The following is a 6,849-nucleotide window of genomic DNA, read 5'->3' as shown; positions in this document are numbered from 1 at the left end:
CTCAGGTAGTTTGCTTTGGCTCTATTACAGAACACAATCAGAGCATGTGTCCAATAGGCTTGCCGTGGTGGTCGATGTTACCGGTGTTACACAGTGTTGGGACATACACCGTTTACATTACTTGCCCACCACCTATACCGTAGTTTTGCTTTTTTCTATAGGAGCAAACCCATTTATTTCATTTTCGTGAATCAGTGCCCACATTGATCAAATCAAAAAACTCATATTTGTAAAGTATCAAGTGTGTTATCAATACTTGGTCAGACAACAGATGCCACAATTATAAACTGACAGTGTCTGCTCCGGGAGCGTCTCCAGCAGCAGCAGAGTTGCAGCAAAAAGTAGCAGAGCGAGACATCTGTTCTCCGTCCTGCTGCTGTAAACAAACGTAATGCTAGCTGTTAGCAAACAGCTGCTCTCATGTGTCCCTGGGTCTCGGTGCTTGTTTTCGGCAGCAACTCTCCCGCTCCCTGCCTGCTCAGCCTGCTCTCGGTGTGTCTCTTTCCGGATGGTAGGCAAATTGCTCCAGTTCTGGTTCTAAGCGGCGGTTGTCCTCTGGCTCGTCCCCGTTTGTGTGCGCTGCAGCCTGGCTGTACCCGCTGGCAGCAGCCTGAGGCCCGCCGTCACTAACTCTTAAATAAGGGGAAGATCTAAACTAAAAATCATATGTTAAAGATCAAAGTAAGCGCTCAACAGATAAGCTTCACTGACGAATATCTTATTGTGTAAAATGTCTGGTGTGACCGGTAGCACCGGTGTTGTCACGACTTTATTAGTTGGTGGGAAAATGTCCTCACTGTGGCATCCCTAGTGTCGAATGTTCATCCTTTTTGTGGATTAAAGCTATTAATACTTTTGCATGTAGGCATCAGGTCAGTCATCATACCTGTGTGGATGCCAGAAAGGTACCAGGGCAAAGTACTCAAGCCCCCTCTTCATTGGCCATGGTACTGATATAATAGTTAACACATCAACATGAACAAATAAGCATTTCTCTCTGTTTTCATTTTCTTGGGATATCTCCACTCAGGCCCGATTATGATGCAGAGGTCATTCAGCAAGATTAATATTTTTAACATTTTTACCAGCCCTGGATGGAAAACAAAAATATTTGACTCAAGTAAAAGTACTGTTACTTAAAATACATTTTATCAAAGTTAAACTAACTAAATAAATAAATAAAAGTAAAACGTTGCTCATTTAAAATATACTCTGAGTGAAAGTTACTTACATGGGACATATGCTTTTTGTGGTTTTCTGTTATTACATCCTGTTATGATGTCAGATATCTATCTTAAACATGGTCAGAATTCCAAAACTTGAGGTTATTGTATGTAGAAATGCTCCCTGCAAGTCAAAAGTCAGGGCTTAACCTTGCTATGAACACTTTGTTTGCAATGGTTCTTTCTGCCTTGCTGACGTCAAATCATTGCACATGCCCATAAACAGCCGTCCATTCTGTAGCCTTGGTTGCTAAGGTTGTTGCTAAGGTTTTTCCTTATGTTGTTTGCAATGTCCACTCTCAAATTTCAGATTTAATTTTGGCTCGAACCAGTATTGCTGTATAACTGAACGCAGATATTCAGTGACGCTGGTACAGGCACATATTTTAAGGCATTCCTGATTAGAGGCTCAAAATATGGGTGGAGGGAATGGAAATTCATGGAAATATCCCTAGCACCTCATTTATCACAGCAGACTGACCACTGCAGCAGAGGAAACTGCAACTGAAATGTAATATCTGAGAGAAGCAGGTGTAAAATCACCACTGTATTTATCAGAGCTCATCACACAAGGCAACACAAAACAAAAGATTTTTCACAACTTTACCTTTCAGTTTCCTGCAGTGACTTTCTCTGACTTTCAATGGCTCACAGCAGCTCCAGTCCATTGCAACATGATTGGAGCAGCCAGTAATAATTAAGTAGGCTGTTTACAGTAAGGCAAAGAGTTAACAAATTTTATCAAAACTCTCCTGCACAAAACTCATCAGTACTCTTAGTAAATACTTGAAAGATTTTGCACCCCTGAAAGTAATTTGCAGTGACAGGCTTAGTAAATATCCCCTATTGTCACAGTTTTCTTTCATCATAAAGGCCAGAGCCACATCCAGTTCAGAGAGATCTCTTCTCCCCACACATCTCCAGTTTATGGCTTTTGTTCCATTTTCTTTGTGTTTTTACACACCCATGCAGCACAGTTTCACTCATACATTCCCTGCCTTAGGAACCATGACATCACTGGCCCTGTGCGGTTTGCTCAGTCCTGACAATGACTTTACAGATTTGTCCCACCTATATGTTTTGATTAATATGTTGTAAATAAATTACTTTGAAAAGGTCCCTACCCTGGACCAGATTGTGAAGAATAATCATACAAGCATGTACAACAAGGTTCTCCAGGACCTCAATAGATGGTCGAGCCATCCCAACTCACTACAAGCCCACGCTTCAGTAATCAAAATGAATCTATTACCCAGAGTCAACTTTGTCATTTCAATGCTCCCCTTACCCCTTATGGTCATTAGTGCAAACTCCACTCAGCAATCTATAACTTTATCTGGAACAATCTGCAGCCCAGAATAACACTTTCCACTGATCAATGGAGGATGCTTAATGGGGGGCTTGCAGTCCTGAATTTTAAATTATACTTTTGGTCCTTCTCGTTAAGACCTTTGATTTCTTGGTTTGATCCCAAGGCAATTGTGTCCTGGAGTGCCTTAGAGGAGGAGACAGATTTACATCACCCTTGGAATGCTCACACTTTCTTCATTGATTCACCCAAATTTAGGGTGACATCAAGAGGAACTCTTCCTGGAAAAAGGACTTTAAGTAAGGACACAAGCAAGGACTTCTTCAGATTTGACAGGATGAAGGCCATCCTGTCATCAGTTCCCATTGTTTGTCATCTATCTCTTTCTTTTCTACATCTCTCTGTCTGTGGTTACACATACAGCTATATATAGCTTTTATATCAGGTTAGTGTGGGGTGGCTGCTCTGCAGGTGCACTTGATTTGACTGTAACTGCGGTAACTGGCTGAATTTGCACTCAAAATGCTGTTAAAACTTTCATTTATAATTTCCACTGTAGCCTCTATGATCATTGAAAAAAGGCACATAGAGTCACGAGGGAGAGTGCACAGTTAAAGCACCCAAAATAATCATCACTCTGACAAATATATTTTTGATAAGTGAGGAATTGATATTCAGTGGTCATAAAATAGAATTTTGTTAACATTAAAAAAATAGGTTTGTTTAAATAAATGTAGTATGTTTTATTGAAGCTGAACTAATAGCTGTTTAAGCTTTTGTATGAATTAATTATTAATTATGAATTCATTTTGATAGTTAAAAGTAGTGAGGACTAGGTTAATAGGTAACAGTGAAGACTGCATCTTCATTTTTAACTTTTGGTTACATTACACATGTATGTTGTTTCTGAAAGTTGGAGTATTGTACTGGATCATGTGACATATGCTGAAGGTAATGAACCATGGTGAATGTTTGTCATTAACAGGGGTTCAAAAGTGAATTTTAGTAAATCAAGAAATGACAACATTTTGTAAAACAAAGAGTCTACCCTGATAGCAAATTTCCTTTGGCATGCATGTTGGCCAAATGAACAGCAAAGATGTGGCCCACATTTGGAAGTGAATGACAGCCATATCCGGCCCAAGGGTACAACAGCTATGAGTGAATCATAGCAAAGCCAGACTTCTACCAGGAGTAAGCCAAATACAAAAAGTTGATATGGCTCATAGCTGGGCCTGATATGGAATATCTGTATGGCTGAGTTCTGTTAAGGCCTTATGGCCCTTATGTGACCCACATATGGCTGATATGCCTTAACCGAACCATAACATAGCCATGAGTATTATCCCAGAATTTTACCAAATGGTCTATACTTACTATACTCCAACAATTTTAAAATGTCAAATTGGCAATTTACCTGTTTATATACGAATTTCCCTAATAAAGCAAAGGTTATTAAAAGTAGTAGTTTAAGTCTTGGTTAATAAAAGTTTTTGACCCCCTTTATAGGCTACTAATACAAATGTAAAAAAACAAAACATGGGTAACATTGAGAGGCAACCCAATAGCAATGACATTCTGATAAACTTATGTGTCAATGTAGTGCAACTAAAACGGATAAACTGAAGTCTTTTAATTGTCAGCTTCATCAGCTTTTTTTTGTCTTTGTCTCCTGCCACTGTCTCTGTCACCAGCCAGGTGAAGCCACTTAACCATCAGTACATCAACCTCCTTATCTGAAACTGTTGCTGTTAAAGGATTTCATCTGACAGCACCTTGAGAAGGCAGAACATGAGACAACAGCATACACACACACACACACACACACACACACACACACATATATATATATATATATATATATATATGTACATATATATATATAGAATGAAAGAGACAGAGCTTACCAATGACAACTTTTCTCAAGATCAGCTGCTGGACAGATATTTTATCATTCACCCCCCTCCAGTTCATCTGGGTTGCAATAGTAGTTGCAAAGGTTGCTTTCATAACCCTCCAGACTGTGTCTCTCAGGTTGAAGCCTCCAATTAATCCCAGGCAGGCCATCTAAATGAAACAAACAATGTTTCCAAACATAGTGCTAGTAAGTAAGCATGGATTGAATGTATAACACAAGTTCTGACTTACACATGTTCATTGATGTAATATTGTGCAACAACTGAAAACCTACATATCTACAAATACCATAATGAAATCTAAGTGATTATCAACCATACATTTGCACTCAAGTCTGGGTAAAATCTTAATAGTTACCAGTTTAGACTTGTGGCTAGGGTCTGCTTCCAACTCTGCCTCCAGGCACTGGAGAGCCTCATTGGTTTGGGATCTTACTGTTCAACATGGTGTCATCATTATTTTCATGACCAGGGTGGTGAGATGTCTGCAGAATTCCAAGGATCCTTTTTTGCTGGTCAAGAATCATCTCGTTTAGTTAAAAATTTCCCTCATTACAGCTGCAGGAAATACTAGTGTAAGTTAACTCATAATTCATTTTGCTACAACAGCAGAGTTTATTCAACAGGGATGAGATGAAATATGTCCACACTCTGGAGTAAGAAGCGTAACACAGGAACAGCAGTATAACATTGTTCTTGCTGCACTCTAAAGATCTAGAGACCATTTTCTTTTAGTATGTTTTTCCGTTAACATTTAAACAATAACCAACATTTGCACAGTAATTAGGGACATACTTTGAAGCGGAGGGTTTCTTCTTGGGACAGAGTCTGCATCCATCGCTGAGTCATCACACTCGGTCTGCACTGCTGTAGAGTGACATGGGCACTGATATATTTTTGACAAGAAACTTCCTGAAGTGTGGGCTGTAGGAGGCTGGTAGAAAGATGACTAGTGCAGAGATTATTGGCAAAAGACAAAAAGAAAAATATAGTGAGCAGAGATAGGAGAACACCAGCCCCCATCCCAGTTTTTATAAAAGATCTGCATGATTCACATTGGGGTCCCATTTTTGGTGGAAATATCCCAGTAGCTGAAGAATCATGTACCTGCTGGTGGCTTCATGGAGAGTGGGCTGTAGGTAGCTGACTGGCAGACTGGTAGAACGATGGCTATTGCCAAGATGCGATTGGCAAAAGACAAAAAGCAGAAAAATATAGTGAGTACATGGTTTGTTGTGGATCTGCATGATTCACATGGGGTCCCACATTTAGGTCAAAATAGCCCAAAATCCAGATTCATCCAGTGGAATCACATACGGTTGTCAAGTCGGTGGTGGAAGAACCATACACAGCGTGCTGACGTGCTACTTGCTACGGTAAGCGTATTGTGTCATTTCCGGTTGCCGACTGTGTCTACTGATAGCGTGGTTGCTGCTCTCAACTCAGTTGATTTTGCTATATATCACATTACTGTAGATTAATACCTGCTGTATATTTAAACTTTCGCTAGTTCTACACAAGCATTCTCAGCGCTTTTCTCTTAGCGACTTTTCTCGCCAATCGCACAGTTGTTAGTTATTTTAGCTCTGCAGCTAGCATTAGCAGTTAGCGATGGCTTCTCTCTCTCCCTCTCGTTCTCCTGCTCTCTCTTGCTCGGTGTGTCAAATATTCCTCTGCCTCCTTTAGTGATAGTGGTACCTATAATAAGTGTAGTTTATTTGCAGTGCTGGAGGCGAGGCTCAGTGAATTGGAAGCGCGGCTCCGCACCATGGAAAATAACCAGTAGCTAATGTAGTTAGCCAGCCCCCAGTAGCCGGTGCGAGCCGACCTAGTGTAGCTCCCACCCCCCCAGTACTTCCCGAGCAGCCAGGAAGCCAGGGTGGCTGGGTGACTGTCCAAAGGAAGCATAGCCCTAAGCAGAAGCCCACGGTTCACCACCAACCAGTTTGCATTTCAAACAGGTTTTCCCCCCTCAGTAACACACCTGCTGAGAAACCAACTCTGATTATTGGCAGCTCCATAGTCAGAAACATGAAGTTAGCGACACCAGCAGCCATAGTTAAATGTATTCCTGGAAACAAAAGAACAGTCATTCATAAAAATCTAGTAAAAATTAAAACCACTACTGCAATAGTACAACAAAATAAGATAATTAAATGTGGACTCTTGAACATTAGATCTCTGTCATCTAAAGCTGTATTAGTAAATGATTTAATCTCAGATCATCATATTGATTTATTTTGTCTTACTGAAACCTGGCTGTGTCATGAAGAATATGTCAGCCTAAATGAATCCACTCCCCCCAGTCATATTAATACTCACATTCCTCAAGACACTGGCCGAGGAGGAGAAGTTGCAGCCATTTTCAACTCAAGCCTAATCATCAACCCTAGACCTAAAT

The 6,849-nt window shown here is 40.4% G+C and overlaps 1 long non-coding RNA gene across 2 annotated transcripts; it reads right to left on the bottom strand.

Annotated features, from left to right (window-relative positions):
• Positions 1 to 1,337: 1,337 nt before the first annotated feature.
• LOC121898297 lies at positions 1,338 to 5,641 on the bottom strand. Of its 2 annotated transcripts, none has more exons than XR_006096413.1 (5): positions 5,556 to 5,641; positions 5,244 to 5,315; positions 4,807 to 4,960; positions 4,440 to 4,599; positions 1,338 to 4,307 (listed from the first exon to the last, which is right to left on the bottom strand). It is a non-coding gene; the product is annotated as an uncharacterized LOC121898297 (long non-coding RNA). The 2 variants fall into 2 exon arrangements; XR_006096412.1 differs by having other exon boundaries at positions 5,244 to 5,397; positions 5,556 to 5,617.
• Between the last annotated feature and the right edge of the window lie 1,208 nt (positions 5,642 to 6,849).

Source organism: Thunnus maccoyii, chromosome 6, assembly GCF_910596095.1.
Source record: "Thunnus maccoyii chromosome 6, fThuMac1.1, whole genome shotgun sequence".
In the NCBI taxonomy this organism is placed as follows: domain Eukaryota; kingdom Metazoa; phylum Chordata; class Actinopteri; order Scombriformes; family Scombridae; genus Thunnus; species Thunnus maccoyii.
Note: the sequence above shows the minus strand (reverse complement) of the source record. Positions and strands in the feature narration are given on the sequence as shown.